This window comes from Pundamilia nyererei, unplaced genomic scaffold (assembly GCF_000239375.1).
Source record: "Pundamilia nyererei isolate P.nyererei 1_Seehausen unplaced genomic scaffold, PunNye1.0 scaffold00029, whole genome shotgun sequence".
NCBI lineage: Eukaryota > Metazoa > Chordata > Actinopteri > Cichliformes > Cichlidae > Pundamilia > Pundamilia nyererei.
The window spans coordinates 553,402-576,741 of NW_005187430.1; positions in this window are offsets into that span (position 1 = coordinate 553,402).

Genomic DNA, 23,340 nt, shown 5'->3' on the forward strand with positions numbered 1-23,340 from the left:
TCCTTATGGAGAACAGTTTGCTTTGCTTTTATTGTTATACTTAATTCAATAAACTAATGGGTCCTATTATACATCTTCGCTGGCTGTGAAAACAAAACAATTATGCTTGATTTATATTTGTGTTATGTTGCATTTATGTGGGCAAAAATCTGTGCTTCAATAAATCCTGCTGCTGTTATTGAAAAAAAAAAAAAAAAGAGATGGCAGTTTGTTTATAGAGGGACACAACACGATTCAGGTGAGATACGTTTGAAGGCAGAGACTATGACAGGTCTTATGAGACTAACTGACAAAGAACAGAATTTGGGTTTTAAAAACTGGAGCTCAAATTTTCAAGTTTGTTGCTCCCAGCTTTTTTGTGGGAGGCTTTTTTCATTTTCTTATTATTATAAATATGTAGCTTCAAATAAGTGTCTATAAAGTGAGAGTGTTATAAATTTTCCTCCATAAAGATATCTGCTGAGGGTTCACCTTGTGAAACTAGCTTATGAAGACAGCATCAACAACAGCATCATGAAGATATACAAGAAATAAAATGCATAAATGGGATCTTTTTGGGGGACAGTTTATGTATTTAACATTTTGTACATTATCATAATCAAGATACTGCTAAAATCAATGTGTTATTTATAAGCCAAATCGTGAAACCAATCTAAAAATACTTGATTTTTTCCCCGGTATCAAGCTAGCTGGTAGTAGCTACATTTTTATCACTGTTTTGATGTTTTTAGTCACAGTAATGACTTGCTGTACGTAAACAGCACTGATGATAATTTGGAGTTTTATACATGTGTGATTGATAGATAATGTTCTGGTACCCTTGAAAGTATCCATGCCATTTTACGATCTTATCAGCTTGTCTAACTTAGGGTTGCGGGAAGTTTGTAGCCGATCCCGGCTGACACAGCATGAAAGGCCTTGTGGTATAAGCATACAGGCGTCTAAACAAAGCATTTGGATCCCCTTGTTGCTGCAGAATCTCTTTCTAATCTAGCCCTTTTTCAGAGCAGCAACCATCTTAATTCCAGAATTCTACTCATCTCGTCTGTTTCTTGAGGACATTTGGCCCGTTCAGCACGATGTAAAAACATGGGCCCTATTTGATCTCAGTAAATCGCCAATCTGTTTTTTCTTTTGTTCTATTTCTAGTTTAGTCCAAACAAATCTACTCTTCCCAATTTAAATAATTACCTTCAGAGTATAATCACAGCCAGCGCTGTAGACTAAACTCTGATGTCTTATTCTAGGTAAACTTGGAAGGTTCAGTGGCATTCCAAAAGAAACATTCCCTCTTGCAGGATTTATGATGAATTCACGAGAGGACACAGAGTTCCAACACACGCACTCACTGCTAAAGTTCCAGGGTCAGCAAAGACACATCTAGTCTGAAAGCGAATACTGCAGATTGCTCTCATCTTTCCTCCAGTCCCAACACGTCAATCAACACAGTGCAATTAGCTGAACCCCCTAGCACACACGAACACACACACACACACACACGGTTTAAAAAAAAGATTTTATTGGATGACTTGACCCTCCTGTTCACACTGTGGCTTTACCAACAACCATTCAAGGAGACATGAAAACAAAAAAACACTTAACCATCAGGCACAGTTAAGTTAAAGTCTTCTGTTCTTTCTGGCAATCTTGCCAGCTCTTCATTGACCTACTACTTTATTTAATCTAAAAGAAAGTAGCAGAATGTTTATTCCTTGGTCACCATATTTCAGTTGAATGATGGAATAATTAAACAAATAATGCCGTTAGCGGTGTTGCCAGACTGGTAACAGTTTCCTTTATTTCTGCAGCAACAGGTCAAATGTAAATGAAAACAGACTTAAAGTCATGTGATTTTTTTACTAAAGAAAATCTTCTGATTTCTGGAACTGTTACTGAGCCCATGCAGAGATTTCCATGCAGTGACAGATTCATGCCTGTTTTTGCTGCATGAGGGCCCGGAGATCATAGTGTGCATTAGAGTACAGTCAATTACTGGAAAGTAAAAAAAATAAATAAATAAAAGTAAATGAAAAATAATAGCAGTTTTCAGAACCAGCTGCATCTTAGATTGATTATATATTTACTGGTAAAAAAAAATATGGTCATGGTTAATCGCTTTGGTATCAAAGTCCTACTCAGAACTAAAGCAAAGAAAACAAAGCCATTGATTTTGACTTGGGGTGTTGCCTAAAACAGAACGTAGTTAGGAGGCACTTGTCTGGGCATGAAAGCTAAGACAAACTAACTGAAAGCCTCTACACATGCTCACAGCAAATCATAGCTCAGGGTTTGTGCTGTTTGGACTGTTGAGGTGTTGAGCTGTTGTTGAGTCTTTGGTTTGATACCATCCAGAGGGTTTCCCATAATCCATCACCACTACACACACACACACACACACACACACACACACTTGCCATCCGTCCATCATTGTTGCTTGTCTCAGGAGACATATCTGAGGTAATGGAGAACCATGAGGAATTAGCAACATTTGCTTTTTTGCTTTTAAACAAATTAGTTGTGGCTGGTAACAGAGATACACGCACGCACGCATGCACGCACGCACGCATGCACGCACGCACGCACGCACGCACGCACGCATGCACACGCACACATTTGTTTTCACTTCTACAGGATTTGCTTTATAATTAAATAATCATGTTGTTTTACTTGGATTGGTATTTTTTTTTTAATCGTATATGCACCAAAAATTCAGATGAAAATAGTTTAGAGTTGTTATGTGTTAGCATTTGTACTTCTGATTAAGTACTTGATGGACTCCATAAGTTTGTTCGGTGCAAATCTTCCTCGATCTTCAAGCAGGTCCATAAATGCTGAACATGAACATGCTGAACCTGATAGCTGGCTCTTTATCAACATCCCTATGTTATTGCTGCTCATCACCTGACTTTAGTATGGGATCTTTACCCATCATCCAGCCTTATTTTCCTTTTCGGAGAAGTGAGCACCCTGGGCTCGTTCCCTTTATGTTGCTTTTGCTGATTTGAGATTCCTGTAATTGCTCAAATTCAGAACCTGTAATTAAGGTGCTTTTCTCCTCTTGAAAAAACAAAGCTTGATGTATTGTTCTTTTGATAGTAAGGTCACCTTGGGTCAAGTTGATCCCCTTTTTCACATATTGTTCCAGCATTCCATACAATGTCAGAGAAGTATATGAAGGACATTCCCATTGTCCCTGATATACGTCCTGGACAGTCCCAGGACATTGTTTAACTGGGAGGCTGATGTTCTGGTCATAAACAAATTCAATTTAAAATTTCATGTCAAAGGCTAGCTACTCCACTTTCAGAAAACTGAATTAGGATTTGCCCTTTCCCAAATCAATAAACCTCTGATATCGAAATTACTATGGGTAGTCTGTCTTCCCAACAGCTCAGCTTTTGGCAATGTGTATGTCTGTGCACGCTATTTATGCTTGATTACATTCTGAACCAATCTTGATAGTTAGTTAATGACTTAGAACTCCAACTTGACTTCTAATTATATTCTGTGGTGGCCCTGAGAGATCAAGTGGACTGCAACTTAAGAAAACACTATTAGTAGAAAAACAAAAAGAGTAAAAGCGTTGTTACGACCCGGCTCTGCTAGGCGACAGGGGATGTAACATAAATGAGCCCAGAGACAGGAGGGTTCGATAAAAAGAAAAACATAAGGTTTATTAACACAACTGAAAACCGTTAGTGAAACAATTCACTAGGCAATAGGGTGATTTAAACAAACATAATGAACAACTCATATATTCAAATAACACTAATAACACCAGTAGAACACTAATCATCTAAACATCTCACAGGCAGCTACTCAAAAACAAAGGCTCAAAGGCAGCAGTGCAAAGGCAGGAGGGACAGTCTACACCAGGGGTGTCCAAACTCCGGCCCATCTTTAATTGGCCCGCAAGTAATTTTATAAATAGAATATAATATGGCCCGCACTTCAACTTTTGCTTGAGTGTATTGCACTTCTTAGTTTTAACAGCAGGGGAGCTGCTGTTGATCAAGGAAGTTGCTCCACCAAAAAGGACAATCACAGAAGAAATTTACCCCCAAGTTACTAAACATGGCAGAACCAAAGAAGCGAAAGGTAGAAAGTGAGTGCAGAAAATTTCAGACACAAGAATTCAAGGAGAAGTGTATCTGTTTGATCTGCACTGAAACTGTGGCAGTTATGAAAGAATATAATGTACAACATCATTATGAAACCAAACATCAGGCCTATGCATCCTACACTGGTGCTGAGCGAGAGCAGAAATTAAAGCAAAGGCTAGCTCTCCTGCGGGGTGAGCAACAGTATTTTTTTCATGCTCAAAAGGTCCAGGAAAAGGCTACAATAGCCAGCTGTGAGGTCGCCCAACTCATCGCAAGACATGGCAAGCCTTTTTTCAGATGGAGACCTCATAAAACACCACCTCGTTAAAAGTCACCGAAATAATGTGCCCGGAAAAGGTGCAGGACTTCAACAACGTCAGCATGTCCAGAAAAACAGTTGTGCGACGCATTGAAAACTCGTCAGCCAGCATTAAACTGTAACTGTCTGATAAAGCTGTGCTTTTGATTTTTACTCCATCGCATGCGATGAGAGCCCGGATGCCACAGACACCGCACAGCTGCTAATTTTTTTGCGGGGAGTGGACGAGAACACGAGCGTTTTAGGTGAGTAAAAAATATATTCCACAGTACCCATGTGTTAATGTGCAGGTACACATGCTTCAAATATCAATAATGCGCATCAATTCTCTCACTACCGCGCTTTTGCGCACCACTTTCTTATATGCGTTTTTCTTGTTAACACACAGAGTACACACCGCTGTGCACAGCACACGCAAAGTCAGCTGATCTCATCTGATGCAGATCTGCTCCTTGATCAAGTGACATTTGTCCGGATTTTTGGCACGAGTGGTAATCAGCACCGCAGCTGGATGACCCAATTTACATACCCAGTGCAGCTGATACTCACCAGAATAATTTACTAAAATTATATGCACTCCTGTTATTAAGTCCAGTTCAGTCTGTTAATGTTGATAACAGTTTCAAACGAACGTTAATAGATGCTTTGCTAAGCCTAATAACTTAAATAACAAACTTGAAATGTACCCAACCCATTTTCCCCTTTATTGTTTTTTCTCTGTGCTGTAAATCTTCTGTCGAAGAAGAAATCTGAGGCTGCTGTTCTGAGAATGAGCTACCAAAGCTTTTTCTGAATAAATCAATAAAGATCCATTTATGGAAAGCTGTGATGAAGGCATTTTGTCTTTAATTATATTCAACAATATAACATATTTGACCACTTTTAAGTAATTTTTCTAACTTTAATACACTAAAGTTAAGGTTATATACCTAATTTCTAGTACGTGGCCCAGCCCCTCCTATATTTTTATGTATGTGGCCCTCAGTGAAAAAGAGTTTGGACACCCCTGGTCTTCACAGTCTGTTCGCATCAAGAAGTCCCCCATGAATGAAGACTCCTCAGCCTTTTATGCTTCCCAGTAAATGCAGGCAGGTGCGTCATTGGTCCGTTGTGTTCAAGGCTCCTGCAGCAGCCAATGGTGTGTGTGGACTGGCACACTCTGATCTGCATGAAGTTGGGCGGGCATAGGTCCCTGGCCAAGCAATCACACATGAGTCCTGGAACGCTTTGATTTCCCTAGAGGAAGGCGGGGCCACCTGAGGCCAGAGGCCGTAACAAGCGTAAAACAAAAAAAACCTGCATTTTCAGCTGTGTTTTGTGTGCTTTTGCAATGCTTTTCTATTTGCTGGTGTTTTCTTCAGTTGCAGTCTGCTTGACCTCTCAGAGTCACTATAATATTCACAGTGATATATTTCCAACAACCTATCACAAAAAAACAAACAAACAAACAAACAAAAAAAAAACTAATTGCAAAATGTCAGCAGCCAAAATGTCAATGTTGAGGCTCCAAAATTTGTTATTCAAAAACAGCGGGTGATGTCAGAAACTCCTTTGATTGATTATATACAGTGCATGTGTTGCAGGCATTTCATCACTGATACTTTTTCCTAATGGACAAACAAGTGCACAACAAGTGCCAAGCAATAATAAGAATGATAATTATTACCTCCACTGAGGAGGTTATGTTTTTGGTAGCGTGTATGTCTGTGTGTGTCATTATTCTGTCTCTAAATATGATACTTCGAAAAGTCTTTTTTTTTTTGCCTGTCCCGTTTGGTTCTTTTGCCGTCAGAATTATTGTCTAAAGGCGAAGAAAGATGCCCAACGGATTTACTTTACCAAATGGACCATCCCAGCCTTGCCGTAATGGTCTATTTGATTCACCTTTTATTGTTTATTTTATTTATTTTCACTTGCTAGATACGGGACAGACTTGAATGAGGAAAAGAAAAGGGAGAAAGGAAGAGGGGGGAAAAAAACAGCAGAGAAGAGGGATGGGGATAAAGGGCAAAAAAACAAAAAACAACTAAATAAGCAGACAAAAAAAAAATGCATATATCAATCACCTGGATCACCTGTTGAGAAAGAAAAAAAAAAGAAAACAAGCAGAAGAAAACGAGAGTAATACAATAAACAACATCACGATGATATATGTGAATATAACAGTAAATACTAAATATTAAACATTATTGTGCAGCACGTAAGATCGGCAGCGCACAGTGTGCTTTGAGGTAGGAGCCAAAAAGGGTGTAGTTTGTGTGTGTGAGCACCGTGTGTACACCTGTGAGCATGAGCGCGCTTGTATTTAAAAGGTTCCTTCATGTAATGATCTGCTAGAGGGTGTGGGGGGGCCACAGCCCCGTCCTCCAGGGCATGAAGCAGGTATGGAGGAGATCCAGGCTCCAGACATCCAGAGGCCCCCAGACCAAGGAAGACCAACAGAGGGGCAGCCGCGCCACTGTCCCAGAAAGAGCTGAGGAGAGCCCCAGATGAGGGGTCACTCAGCAGCCGCGGAGCAGAAGCCAGGGGGGGTTGCAGTGACGTGCCCGTGAGCTCCGCCAGCAGCCAGCTGTGCCAGAGTGACCGAGCCCCGGGCCGAGGGCACCCCACCCCCAAAGTGGCCCGAGCGAGCCCCAGGCTCCAGGCCCCGACAAGCAGCCACCAAGGAGTGAACCGGTGTGTACCTAGGCACCCATCCCCGGACATAAAGAACCACCAACGCACTGATGTCTTAGGGCGTCTGCCACCGGCAGGGGAAGTGGTAAGGGGAGATAGGCCTCCATACCTTAGAGGGCCTGAGATGTCCTTAGAGAGGAGGCGTCTGATACTCGCCCTGACATATGGACACAGACAAACAGGCACACACAGATACAAACATCCATTCCCACCCTCATGCTCTCATATGCAATTACTCAACACTCACCCAATGTGGAGACAGACATAGAGAGACACTGTACACACAATCACACTCCCCAAGCGTACTCTATACCCCAGGTCTAGGTACCCTTGCCCCTGGAGGGGTAAACTGCACGCAGACCTAGGTGGTGTTACCCTTTTCCCTGCGGTGGGGAGAAGCAGACCAGTCTACACCGCCACGTCCTTAAAATTCAGGGAAATGAAGGACGCATTTGAGGGCCGCATTTCGAGCAGCCTTTGAATTGGACAGCCTTCGTCGCGTCGCTGTGACGTAATCGGCCTTAAAATGCGGCCTTTAAGGCTGCAGACCCTGAATTGGGATACAGCCCTTGTCTTTTTTCTGTTTGCTGTAATTACTGATTCCAGCTCCATCTTGAGGTCATCATGAGTTTCTGTGCTTAGCTCTAAAGCATAAAAAAGCAGCATGGCACACGTGAGTTACAGCACATGAAGTGAATATGCTACAGTAGAACAACCTCTTTTTTAAATTAATATTTGGAACATTAATAAACACTGAGAACTGAAATGTGATATAAACAGAATACAAAATATGATGGTGGTTTAAAAAAAACCCTAAAAATCTAACAAAGCAGGGGAGGAACTGTCTACCACAGTATCTCTGGTGTTTTATTTAAGTTGTACCCTCATGTAAACAGGATCCATTTCCAAAATGGTATCCACTTGATTTTTAGGAGGTAGGTAGGGGAAAGAAGGAAACAATGTTTTTGCAAAACTTCGTATTTGCAGGTATCTAAACATATTTGGTATATTGTAATCTCTCATCAGAGCGTCAAAGGTGTTAAAAGTTTCTCCTGAAAATAAATTGTAAAAAAAACTCAAACCATTATTGTGCCAAATTTTGGAATGCTTGGCAAAAAAAAAGGGTTAAAAGCAACAGGGGAAAAATTATTAACCTGTTGCAAACAGAAGTGCCTTCTGAATTGAAACCATATTTTAATAGATGTTCTTACAACTGGATTTGTTATTTTCTGTTTTTGATTTAGAGCTAGGGATGAGGTTAAGAGGGGAAGTGGATTAGACATCAGTTCCATTTTTACTCAAGCCTCACCCTCGCTATTTTCATAAACATATTTCCAGTGCAATAATTTGGTGATATTAGCCGCCCAGTAGTAAAAGATAAAATTTGGCAACCCTAGCCCACCAGTCTCTTTTCCAAATATGTTTTTTCTATTCTGGGATTTGGATTTTTCCAAATAAATGTTGCTATTAATCTGTCTAACTCTTTGAAACTTGATTTGGTTATAAAAAGAGGAACCATTTGGAAAACATAGAAAAATTTTGGTAAGACTGCCATTTTAACTACATTTATTCTGCCTGCTAATGAGATTGGAAGTGTTGCCCATTTTTTAAAATCTTGTGATGTTTGTTCTAACAAAGTGTCAAAATTATGAATCTGCAACTTGTTCATTGTGCGGGTTATATTTATTCCCAAATATTTAAATCTTTCTTTTTCTAATTTAAAAGGGAAGTTAGATAAATCTTGCTCTATGTTATTAATAAGGAAAAGTAGGCTTTTTGAATAGTTCAATTTGTATCCAGATATGCGTCCAAAGTGGTCTAATACCTTGAGCAATTTAGGGATTGATGCCGTTGGATTAGATATATACAGCAATAAATCATCTGCATACAATGATACTTTGTGCACTGTCCTGTCCCTAGAGATTCCGGCAACCTGACTGTCCTCCCTAAGAGCGATAGCTAAAGGTTTGATTACTAAGTTGAAAAGATAGGGAGATAAACTACAGCCTTGCCTGCAGCCTCTACTAAGCTGAAAAATGTCAGAGGCTACATTATTTGTCCTCACTGCCGCAACTGGAGAGGAATACAGTATTTTAATCCATTTTTGAAACAATGGGCCAAATTCAAATTTATTTAGGAGTGCATGAAGACATGGCCATTCTATACGGTCGAAGGCCTTTTCTGCATGAAGAGAAATTATTATTTCTGACTTTTCTTTTGGTTCTGATACATATAAAATATTAAATAGGCGGCGCATATTATAAAATGACTGTCGCCCTGGTATAAAGCCGGTTTTGATCAGGATTAATAATTTTTGGCAGTATAAGATCGATTCTATTAGCTAAGATTTTTGTGAGAATTTTGTAATCACAATTTAAGAGGCTCACCAGTCTGTAGGAGCTGCATTGTGAGGGATCCTTACCCTTTTTGTACAGCACAGAAATTATGGCTTGTTTCATAGTATCTGGTAATTTCTCTTGAAAGAATATTTCCTGGTATACAACTTTGAGTATTGGTGCTAGTTTGCCTATAAATATTTTATATAATTCAATAGGGAAACCATCAGGTCCAAGTGCCTTGTTACTTTGCATTGATTTCACTAACAACAATTTCACTAATGGTTATCTCTCTATCAATTTCTATTCTGTCATTTACAGATATTTGTAGAATCGGTAATCTATCAAGCATTTCAGCAACCTTTTTTTCATCAACCAGATCTGAAGTGTAAAGACTGGAATAGAACATTTTAAACTGGTCATTAATGGTTTTTGGATTGGACGTTTTTTCTCCAGAGGTTTTACAGATTTCAGAAATCGTGTTAGCTGTTGATTGCTTAATTTGATGTGCCAAGAGGAATATGGGTTTCTAAATATTGCAATATAGTTTGTCAAGAGAAAGAGAAAGAGGTGCCTCGTCAGTTAGAAAGAAAGTGTAGCATTATATAATAGGCTCAGTTTTTTCATATTCAGCTATTTAACAAATAGTCATAACAGTGTTTATGTTATAAAATTAAACATCTGTCATGCCCTTAACAGTTTTTTTTTTACCGTGCTATAACTTTCATAACGTATGTTTCAAAAGAAAAAAGAAAACACAAATGAACATATACAAAATAAAAAGCATCTTTCGTAAAAGCAAATTCTGTCACCTTGTACAGCAAAAAAATGCACAAGAAAGTGGAAATAAAGAAATTGCAAAAACGTTGTTGAAAACAATTGAAACACAATCAGTGTATAAACTATGGTTGTGACTCCATGCACTGTCACCTTAGATGAGATGCTGAGCAAGCCATTCCTTGCTCTGACTTGTGAGATGTTCACATCCACCTCCATCCACCAAACTGGAAGTCCCTAAATCACTTTACAGTACACCACGAGCACATTCCACATTATAATTTAAACCCAGCCCGTTCATCAGAACTCTGCCCCCATATTTCTGCCTGAGTAAAGCTGTCTGAAATCATAGAAGACTTGTACAGTGGCCGCCACAATGTTGACCTTTGACCCTGTTGATGTGCTGCATGGTGTTTATGAACAGGAAGTGAAACTTAAGTGAATTTAATAGCAGGACTGGGAATAGATGGAATAAAATGGCCCTCATCAATATTGATGCTGTTCTGTTAATTAGACTTCACATCTCCGACTCACAGAGACACACTGAGGGCACTGTGATTGGACACCAGCCACCATCAGTATGTGTGTGTGTGTGTGTGTTTTAGGACAGACTGAGGGCAACGAGCATTGGACATCAGCCACTGTGTGTGTGAAGCACTGTGTTGTACGTAAGCGCAAATGCGTGTATGTGTGTGTCTGTGAAATCCTCCACACACTATGGATAATAAGGAGTTTTCTCCCTGTGTGTGCGCCAACAGAAATAAATCAGTGTGTACATGCTCGTGTGTGTTTGTGCGTATCCGTCGTTGAATGAATCCAGCCAGGTCCATCTGTTTGGCAGGAGACATGAATGTGAGGCCATCTGTGCTCTCACAGTGTATATATGTGTGTGTTTGTGTGTGTGTGTGTCAGCCCTGAGGTGCAGTGTGTATGAGGCAGAGGTGATAAGAGCATACATAGTCACACACACACACTGTGATCCCAGCTTGTCCTGCATGAGAAGTGAGAACTTTGGATTTGGCGTCATTTACCCCAGAGTTGTAGTTAATGGTGTGAGTTTGAGTGTGTGTGTATCCGCGTGTGTGTACGTGCACACGTGTTTAGTGTTTGTCAACTAGTATATGCTACATACTGATGAAAAATGTTTGTTGAAAATCTTTATTTCATGAACAAACTGGACTAAATAAGCAGCAACCACAGTAGTTTTAGTCTCAGTTCAGTTCAACTCAGTTTTATTTATATAGCGCCAAATCACAGGCATTCATCTACATCATACATCACTTGACAAAAAACAGGATGACATCAGGAAGGCAGACCTAATACATAAAAAATCAACAAGTCAAATTCAATTCAATTTAATTACCATTTATTTGTGTAGCACCAAATCACAACACTACTTCCCTCAAGGGGCTTTATATAGTGAGGTAAATATCCTAAAATAATACAGAGAAAAGCCCAACAATCAGACAACCCTCTATGAGCCAGCACTTGGTCATAGTGGGAAGAAAACATTTCCTTTTATCAGTAAGAAATCTCTGGGACAACCAGGCTCAGGGAGGATCAGTAATGTGGACAAAAAACACACTGTGAGTGTTGTATAAACACATGGTGAGTGAATAAAATGTAAGTGAAGAAGAAACACGCAGTGCATCATGGAAAGCCCCCAATAGCCTACGCTTATTGCAGCATAACCAAGGCATGTCTTGATGCATACACCATCCTACAGGTATCCTACAAAAAAGTCGATTCTGTTCATCTGGTGTTTTTTCCTACTGAATTATGTTTTATCAAAAAGTAAAGTTTTAACCCTAATCTTGAAAGCAGAGATAGTGTCTCTCTCCTAAATCCAAACTGAGAGCTGGTTCCACAGAAAAGGGCCTGAAAGCTGAAGGCTTTGCCTCCCATTCTACTATTAAATGGCCTAGGAATACAAAAATAATCAAAAAAATAGTCAATCAGTTGCAGGATGTGTTCAGTTAATTTCAGTTTGATGGTCAGCCGTATTGATTGGAATTGGAGGAAAAGGCACAAGCAGTAAAAGATAACCTTTATGACAACACAGCATCCTGAAAGAACTCAAAGCATCATTTAAGAATATCTAAAACATCAAAAATGTATAAATTTTGATGTTTTTGAGTTCACTGCTATGCTACTAATAAGGATGAAACTTTCTGCTGCAAAGGGTAGTGATACCAGCTGGCTGATATAAGATTTAGAAAATATCCAGCTAGAGCTTGAAAAGCATGGAAACAGTAATTTTATCTGCTGGATCTGTTTTTGCATTTTTATAACTGTTGCTGCTTATCTGTATGAACTTTGAATTATAAAAATGAGAAGTGGTTCATAACTGTGGTTTAAAGTAGCCTGTTGCTTATTCTTAAATTTGTTGTGCATGTGCTTTTAAATGTGTCAAGTTTAAAGGTGTTTACATGTTTAGTAGTCATAAAGGATTGTGTCTTGTACCACTCTTTTAAATGTACATTAAATGGGTCTTGCTCTGTGGGAATGTATTTTCTCTCTCTCACTATGCCTTAATTGGAATAAAAGTTAGGTTCTTAATTTTCTTTTGCTTGGCAATAATAAGCAAAGAAATTACAATATGGAAGCAAATTATGACAAACACGCATGATTTATAGAAAAAAAACACTTTACAAATATATGTTGGAGAAAAGTCAAAGCAGAGAGCTTTAAGTGACGTGTTTAGTAAACTTACTTATGTAAATGATGTTTATTTCAGCATTCGGATTTTAGCTCCTTATGCAAAATACTTTGTAATATCTTGGTAATATTCTAAAAACAGACATAAGAGAAGAGAAGCTGAAGATAAGAATAAGAGCAGAAGATGAAAAAAATGATGGCAACAAATGAGAGAACAAAGAGATGGAAAGAATGAAAGAAAAGTTACAGTAAAGAAAAATAAACTAATGGAGATGAAGACAAAGTGATTCTTAAAGGTCGGCCAAGTTCATCAAAGAGATTAGAGCACTTTCATACCCACACACATTTATAGTTCCATTTTTATGAGGACAGTTGTTGACATAATATATTCTGAGGCCCCAGAACCTAAACCTGGACCCCAAAACCAAGCCTGAATCCTCAAACCATCTTAGAACTGAAAATTGTCCTCACAAAGATAGATGAACACGAACGCACACAGTCTCCCAGCTGGTGGGTCAGGAAAAATAAACACTTCCAGAGTTTATTTTGTCAGTGATCTGAGCTGAAGGAAGATTTGGATGAACATCCACATGACCTGTGTGTGTGTGTGTGTGTGTGTATGATGAAATCTGTTCTTCAGAATAAACACACACTCAAAACGTAACATACACACATGGGAACAGCTGGTAAGCAGCTATACACATTTTCTCAAGAACTTTTGAGGTGCTTGTATAAAACATGATTTACACTTTTTGATATTGATATAGAAGTGGACAGAAGTGGACACACACCTCCTCACCCAAGAGTTTTTCCCCTTTATACTGACAACTCTAAAAGTATGAAAGAACACACATGGATTTATTACACATGTGGAAGTAGGAAAAAAGAATTTGATACATGTTGTACATTCATTGTAGTAGACACTGTTTGCCTTGATGACAGCTTTGCATGATGTTGTCAATATGTTAACCAGCTTAAAGTATTTACCTGCAAAGGCTTCCAGATAACAGGTGAGCCTTGTGAAAGGTTAACCATGGGAAATTCTTCTTTAGAACAACCTGCGTTGAGCTGGTTTTCATCAACAGCAAATAACCCTGTTAGGCTGCAGCAGTAATCCATGTTAGGGCAAGAACCACTCAATAATGACACTGAGATCGGTCAGTCCAGAACATTACAAGAAAGTTTGAAATGCTATGATGAATGTGATTTTGATGAATAATAAACCTCAAAACAAAGGGTTCCCTCTGGTGCAGAGAAGTTTATTAAAGTTATCAGTCTCAAAAACTATTAGTTATCACATTTCATATGAACCCAGAGTTCAAGCAGCAAATACATCTTAGTATCAGTTTTTGCATAGATTGTGAAAAAAATGGCTTTCATGGTTTAACTGCAGTAAGGAAAACACTACTGGGTTAAGCCAAGAGGAAGAAGAGAGCTGGTGGGAATGCCATGGTCGTGGGTATTCAACATTTTTCATGACCCATGACCATCTCCTGTTTTCTCAGTGTCCATTAAGTCTCGATTTCTGTGGGAGATCTCATTATGTTTACTTATTTCCTGTTTTATTTCAATAGTTTCTTGTCTCATGTGCATTGTATTTAGTTTTGTTTCCCTTGTCTTGTTTTCCCAATTAGTTTCAGCCGTGTACCTCGAGGTTTCCCATTTCCGTAATTACCTTATGTGTATTTATAGTTTTTGTCTTCCCTCAGTTCTTTGTTGGCAAGGAACATGAGAGATGAGATGGTCATTTCACAGCTCAGACTTGGACACATTGGGTTAAAGAATGCATGATATATAATTGGAACAGACCATAAATGGGACTGCGGTGGTGACGCTGAAAGAAAATAACTGATCCAAAAGCTCCATAAGAACAAAATGAAATTGATTTCTTTCAAAAGAACTCAAGATTTTAGAAGCAAGCTCTTGGACTAAATTCCAATAGCTTTGCTATTCTTCACACAGATGAGCAGTTGAAGTATTTTGAGTGCCAACTGAGTTTTCTGTTTTGAAAAACATTCATCCTGCTCACATGAAGCTGTGTTTGATAGGATACAGACTGTTGCCACAAGGAAATTGACTTTCTTCCACACAGGCCAAAGAACTAGGTTCTTTCAACTCTTCATTCTCCTGTAACTACTTCATCTGGGTTTTGCTATACCTTTTTCCTGATCCCCACCTTTACCTGTCTCAGTGACAGGTAGCCACCTACCTGAGCCCATTCCCACTGTTTTGACATTCTGAAAGAGAAAGCAACTCAGCAACGCTGTTTGTCATCGCTGCAGCAGCAGGCCAACCCCTCAAGCCTTGTCACAGCGTTTGCAGCAGTAGCCCGGCACCCAAGCTCTTCATCAGTCTTCCCACATGGCCATGTTCGCTCTAAGGTTCTTGGTTGCTTGATGCCAAGTCCTAGCCTGCTTCCAGGGTAACCAGAAGCAGGACCCTGTCTGCTCCTGTACTGAGGATGAGGTAGGTGCTAGGTATAATAGGTCTGCTTCTGTAGCTGGTTCAATCTATGCCATGACTCCCAGAACCAACCCCAGACACTCGGGTTTGAGCCAGCAACATAGTAGACTGAGCACCCTGCACCCATTCCAGTTCCAAAGGTGAAGCCGACCAGGCCACAGCCCCAGCTTCCACGGTTGTTGGTTTGGCCAGCAAAAACGGAAAGTCCTGTGGATGTGCCTCAGCCAGGACTGATCTCTTTGCCAGTGTCTTCTTTTTTTGTACCTGTCCCATTTGGTTCTTTAGCCATCACAATTATTGTCTGAAGGCCAAGAAAGATGCCCAAAGTATTTACTTTACCAAATGGATCATCATGGTCCATTTGATTGAGCTTTGTTATTATTATTTATTTATTTCATTTTATTTTCAGTTGCTACAGATGGGACAGGCATGACTGGGGGATAGGAAGGAAAGAAAGAAAGAAAGAAAGAAAGAAAGAAAGGGAAAGGAAAGTGAAGAAAAACAGGGGAAGGAGGACAGTGAGAAAGGGCACTTAGAAAAAAAATCCCGTGGATCAACTGTTGAGAAAAAAAAAAAGAGAAAACAAGCAAAAAAGAGAGCAACATTTTGCAGCACTCAAGACCGACAGCGCACAATGTGCTTTAAGGTAGCAACCAAGAACGGTGTAGCTTGTGTCTGTGAACACCCGTGTGTACACCTGTGTGGATGAGCGCGCTTATATTGAAACGGTTTCTCCATGTAACGATCTGCTAGATGATGTGGGGAGCCATAGCCCTGGGTTGATCCACCAACTTTATCATGATCATCCTCACCCCATGAGGCAAGATCTTGCATGGAGCTGCAGACCGAGGGCAAATGTCATTTCATATTTCCAGCGGTTAGGGCACGACCCCGCCCAGAGAGTAGACACTAGTGGTGCAGATGAAGATGGAGGCTTGGATGGAGCCTGAGTAACATGGGAGAGGTGGAGATGGATGGGGAGGAGGTGGGAGAATGACAGATGAGCAGTGGAATTTAAAGTACGTAGAGTGGAAGTTGATCGGCCTGGTGGGCCCAAAAATGATTCAACTTGACCTGTGATTACAGCAATGAGCTTGACAGCGTGGGAAAGTGGAAGTGATGTACACCATACATTAGCCATCAAACACCTGGGAAGCAGATAGATGTTTGACTACAGAGATTTCCTATTGAATGTACGCATAAGTTTCAGTTACTGGAGACTGCATGCCCTGCTGAGCACGCCCAGCCTGAAGCTGAGCCTGCCTGCAGTTCTTTGTCATGTCATACTGACTGTTTGTATTGGTGTCTGCTCATTAGCTTTTCCTTTATTTATGTCCTTTGTTTACTGTTGAACTGCTGCTTCACCAAAATAAAGGGTTTTTTTCTGTTTATTTACTTCATTTGACAAGTCTGCATTTGGGTTCAGAAACAAACCCACCGCACCTCTTGACAAGAACCACAGGAAATGGACATTACACTCTAAAAAAAAATAAAATGAGGCTTTATTTGTTGAGCTCACCTGGATTGCCTGTAATCTTTTTTTCATTCTTCATTTGACACATTTAAAAAAAAAAAAATCTTTGACAGTGCTCATAATCACTGGTGGAGAAAGTTTTTAGATATTATACGTTGCATATTAAGCCACAGTTTCAAACAACCAGCATTTGTATGAGTAATTCATGTGCTCAGCACAGCTCTAAACACTCGCTTTCATTTTTACTGAGCGCAAATAACTTAGAAGTAATCAAAGTAACATTTGTTTCCAATTTATATGAAGCAAATGCAGTAATATTCTTTTTTTTCCCCCCAATCTATAACATTTTTTTCATAAAATATTATTTATTAAATATACCCCCATTCGCTCTATAAGTCTCTTGTAGTTCAAAGAACAGCTCACAAGGGCAGAAGAGGTGATGATGAAAAGAGGGAGGACAGGGAGGCTGGGGCTAGAAAGAGATCAGACTCTAGTTGTGTGCGTGTGTATGTGTGTGCACGTGCATGTCCTTGTGCGCCTGTATATGTGAGGACCAATGCTTCAGATGTTGTAAGTGGGGATGCTTTTGACAGACCTTCAAAGCAATGTTAGAAAACAGATTCTGAGTTGACAGGCTTAGACTCAATCAGGTTAGAATAAGGGGCACTTATTTGGGTCCACGTACAAGTACAAATGTGTGTCGTGAAGAAATGGATGTTTGATGTTGTGTAATAGTTACACATAACTGAACTTCAGTTACACTTGATGTAACAATGACCTCTCTCAGAGCGATTTATATTTTATGATATAAATCAAGTAATAAAAACCTCCTCATATCACGTTTGATTGATGACTGTGTGCACATACTATGAAGGAATGCTGTGAGGACACTCTTCATTTTTCTGGTTTCATTTTAATAGAGAGAGACAAAATATTAACCAAAAACTGAGAAAAAAAACACATTACATAAAAGTTACAGTTTGCATGGCACTGAATGAAATTACTTTTTAATCCTCAAACAAAATGTGACTCACTACTTAGTTGAGAAACCCTAGCAGTACTCAGCCTCTCTTCCTCCAAGCTTAATGATTCGAGTTGATGCCAAAGATTTTGGTTTTGACCACAGTACTTTCTCCGTCTCTAAATCAGAGACAGAAGTAATTTAATAATCTAAAAGTTCAAGGTAAGCTGTAATGGGTCTAATTTGCTATTAATGTCAGCTTTTAATACCATACATTTCTCGAGACATCACAACTGATTTAAAAGCTATCGGTTTAAAATCAAGGACACACATACTAGTCAATTTTGTTTTTAACCCTTGCTTCGATATTAATGACTTCGAATCACCCAAGGTACACGGTACTTGCAATCAGCATACCAGCATCCCTGCTTTTTTCTCTATATAATGAAACACATTTGCCTGGAGGTGTATCAGAGAGTGTGGTGAAGCTCTTACCGTTCCAGCATGCAGTTGTTCTTCACGTGTGAAAACCTGGGCTCCCGGTGTGCATTGCAGCTAAACGTGAATGCTGTCATACAGAACTACATTCCCTCAACTCTCTGGGCAAGTAAAAAGGTCTTGAAGATATCAAAGTAGTTCAGTGTCAGGGTGACATTCCGTTGCTCTTACTCTGAGCTGTCAGCATCACTTAACATTCACAAATATACAGATAGAACCACCTCTGCTTTTTCCTGAAGGGACTGTTCTGTTTGCCAAGGTAAAGGAAAAACCTTCCACCTGAACCTGTGAGCTGACAGTGTCTCAGTAACTTCACTGCATGAATGTGCCAAAGAAAATTCCCCTTTCAGTTTTAAATCTGAAACAGTAAAGTGATGAAGAAATGATGGAACAATATTAAGCTTCAATTATATTTCTTGTAGTCAGTGATGCATTGTTGCATACCTACAGCAAAAGCAGTTGATAATTAGGGGTGGGTTTTGATTATCGATTAAAATCAATTCTAGCTTGGATAACGTGATATCGATTCATTAAAATCCTGAATCGATTTTTTAACATAAATTTATTTTGCCCAAAATGCCAGAATCTCAGGTTAAACCTCACATTTTCAACCACCAAACAGCTAAAGCAGTAAATGAGAGCAGGTACACGGATTCTGCACAAAGGCGTAAACACAAAGCGCGGATCCGCCGAAACATCAGAATCAGTGAGATGTCACCTTTCTCACCCAACGGCACGGACACGATCGGCGCCTTTTTGCGCTCGATTCTGAAGCTGCAGGTTTTTATCTCTCTCCAAACAATATTGACTGAACCAGCAGCAAAAGAAGATCCAAACTACGCTTCACGTAAGCATCGTGTTAAGTGACAGCTGTGTGCAGACTCCAGAGACAAACGTAAACTGAAATAGCTTTAATGCTAAACTCAAACATAACATAACTGGGGAAAAATCAAAATAAACTTACACCGGCGGACTGACAGAACACACAGCTATAGGTAAACGGTAGATAGCAACACAGACACAAAGAAACACAGGGCTCAAATACACAGAGGGAGCAAACAGGGAATGGGTAACAGGAGGGAAACACAGCTGGGGCAAATCAGGCCTAACGAGACAAGGGGAAGCAAAACCATTAACCAACATTAACATCAGACATGGACTTTCAAACTAAAACAGGAAACCCATAACACAGACTGAACCCTGGGTCAACGACCCAGGCATCCTAACGCATCGTCATGAATTCCCTCTTACTTTTGCTGTTTTGCTTCCACCACGATAAAAATCACACTCCATGCAGAGCTCTCACTCTCACTCTCTCTCTCTCTCTCTCTCACTCACTCTCTCTCTCTCTCTCAGTACTATACTTCAAGAACAATTTCCTGTCTAAATCTCTGTTTTCTGCATTATTCGCTTGCTTGTTACGCATCAGTCTACCGTTGCTTGCAGCGCTGTCGGCCGCTGTTTGTTCCCTTTTACTTCCGAAAAGAAAGCCTCATTTCTGCTGTTCAATGCTGAACAAATGTAAACTTTAAATTGTGCAAAATTGCAAAACGCTTAGCTGTGTCTCTAATAAAAGCTCTGTAGCTTTGCTCTGCTTCCCTTCAGCAGCATCAGGTAATGTTCATATGTTGATTAATGGTTTTCTTTCGTTTTTGATCAACTGCAGAATATTTTTATAAAATCCCAGGCCAGGAAAATCGCCTTCATGTTTTTCTGTGTTTTATCCTCAGTTACTTTGACAAAAAAGCATCTGCTGTAATGCTTACACCTTTGATAAAGTCTCACAAGTGTCAGTTTTCTTTTTATAGATATAAAAATATGGAAATGTACTGATGCATGATCTGAATTATAATATTTCTGACTGTCTGAGGCAAAATTTCCCCAATTCTAATCGAATTGAATCAGGATCGAATCGATTCTAGAAATCAGTGACGATACCCAGCTCTATTGATAATAGTTGACTTCTTAACACCAAACAGGTCATTGGCAAACCACTTACACTTACAGTTAAGATTATAGTGCATGCTAGCCATTCGATTTTGAAAAAAAGCATTCATGGGTATTTTTCAGTTCTTTTTAACATCCCAAACGAAAATCCCAAACAGTAAAGGAATGGAATTCCAGAAATGCAGAAAAATATATGGAGAAACATTTAGGCACAGAAAATAGTACTACACAACAAAGGAGTAATAAAAACAGCTATTCATTTTAAGTCACACTGAGAGAAATCAAGGCAAGAGGATAAAAATGTGGGGAATAAAGAACAGGTAAAAGTAACAATGGGTAACAAAACTAGGAACAAGACACAGATAGAAATCACTGTGAAATAACCTAAACAGAGACAAACAAGCCTTGGCAAAACACAGAAAAACATCAGGAAGGCTAATAAACCCCAAGGATAAAAAATCTGAACAATACTAAACACGGAAGGTGTTTGCAAATTACAAAGGTAACAAGTAAAAAGGCTACAAATATTAAACTAAGAACTCTAAACAAAAAACCCCTCATAACAAAGACAAAAATTATAAAAACTAATAGAATATAATTAATTCAATTCTATTTTATCTTATTTGTATAGAGCCAAATCACAGCAGCATATATTCCAAGGTGAAAACCCTATAATAGTAATTAGGAAACTGAAAACTCCAAGCAATGAATTAGAAATTCCTCAAATAAAGTAAAAAGGTAAAACATCAAATTTAGTATAACTCTGAAATGAAAAGTCAAAATATGTTAATTGTAAGGAAATTTAGCGTAAAATGTGAAATAAAGTCAAAGTAGAGGAATTGATGGATTTTGCATGTTTCTAAATCAATGTCTTTCCTGTTTATTTATGTTTATATTTAAAATTTTGTGATGTTGATACTGAAGAGGAAAACAGAAATCCTTCAACTTTCTGCTTCTGTAAGTGTCCATGAGAGTAAGTGTGTTTTCTATAGTGTTCAGAGATGCATGGAGCAGAGGCAGACTGGCTGACGTGACCTTGTCGCCTCCATCTGCAGTCACCCTCCATGTTTAGTCTGAACATATATTCAGCACAGTATGTATAGACACATATAGAATCACACAGACTGATTGCCAGCAGCACCGAGGCCTCCTCCTTCACCTCCATCTGTCTCCTCCACCACCCTCCATGTTTGACTGACAGTCAGGCTCAGGTGGAGATGAGGGGGTGATGAAAGGGGCAGAAAGGGAGAAAAGAGAAGGAGTCAAAAAGAGCAAAATCAAACTAGCTGACCTGAAACTCACAAAACATTGAAACACATTATGTTAGCCCTACTGTCTGAAATGTGTTTTCTCATGCTTGCTTGCTTGTTTGTTTGTTTGTTTGTTTGTTTGTTTGTTTGTTTTGAGCTCCACATGGGCCTGTATTAACTGCAAACATTTCATTCGGTTTATGTTTTTAACGCTGCTCTTTGTCCTTCATCTGTAAATCCTTAAATACACAGTATAGTATTTGAAAATGTCTTTATTTATTTGGCCTTTAAATACAAGGATAAACAAAAACAAAAGAAACAAAACCATAAAGGACAGTACAAAACATCATATCGAATGGTGAAAGGTCTCACAAATCAAAAAGTAGTTCATTCTTTTCAAGCAATCAAGGTTTGTCAATGCTAAACAAAATGTTTAATACATATTGTGAATTTATGTCAACTCTGTGTGCTTCAATAAAAAAGGTTCTGTCCTATATCCTGTTGTTTATTTATATTTTTATAACAAAATGAATTTCATTTACAAAAAATACATTGTCTCTTCGCAGGTTTGTCTATGATCAGACTGTCTAAGACCAGTTCTTATATTTGCTGATTTGATGAATGTTTAAAGAGTTTGCTGTTATTTTTAGCTATATGCAGGTATCTTACTCAAGGTTTATGAAAAGACTCAATTATACAGTCTGTGATGTTTGAAATATCAAACTGCAAAGGAGGGATCATCACAACATTATAAACAATATACATGTTATGCTCCCATTGGGCTCAGTTTACTAAAAAACGAAAAACATGGCATCTAATTTCACTGCTATGTAGATGACTCCCACATTTACATACCACTGACATGTAAATCCATGACTCCTCTAAAGGGTTTACTGGACTGTCAAGGGTAAACACATCGGTGGCTTTATGTTTTCTTAATTAAATGATGAGAAAATGATGAGAAAACACAAAAAAGAATAAATTTTTCCTTACTATTTTAGAAACTGGCACTTGATTAGTCATGAGTAGCTATAGGATAAATGAAAAAGGAAATGCAAAAGTTGAGTAAATTTGAGTAGTTGCTGAATAAAGAAGTTGAATAAAAATATCAAGGGGAAGGGCAAAAAATTGAAGATAAAATGGAAAACAAATCTAAAATGTGGAGCGCAACAGAGATGAAGGATGAAATAAGAGTAAAGAAGTAGAGAAAGATTAACACGGCGAGAAATCATCATAAAGGAATGAGAATACGAAGGATACAGAGTTGAAAATGTAAGAAGTGAGGGAGAGTGTTGGAGGTATATTTAGGAGAGTGACAGATTGTGTTCATGTGTTTGAATCTCTCCATCTCCATCTTTTTATCTGTCTGCTCCCATCAACACCTTTAATGATAGACAAGGAGGAAGAGAGGGAAAAAAGACTAAGAGGAGGCGGAAATATTTTCACTGTCGTCTGTCATCCCGAACTTCCTGTTTTTCTATTTTGATGGAGCTCCAGGTCAGTGTTTGGATCTTTTGGAGTGCAAACACAGTGGGAGGAGCAGAAGAAGTTTTAGATTGACTGTCCCTTTAAGAGCGCCTCTGACTGGATAAACAGATGGTGACAAATTGGTGCACGAAAGGTTACTTTGAAATGTCTATCCATTAGAACATGCAACCAGACACATCATCATAAGACTCAACTTGAAATGATTTTATCAATAAAAAAGGTTTCTGTTCAACCTATTTCATCAAATAGATGTGATTTGAAGAGAAAGTAATGAAGAGCAGTTTTCTATTAACATACTAGTGAATTTAGTTTCTCGGGGTCTTGTTCGCTAGTGATGGGAGAAGGGAGCCGGAGATCGACAGACGGATTGGGGCTGCAGCTGCAGTAATG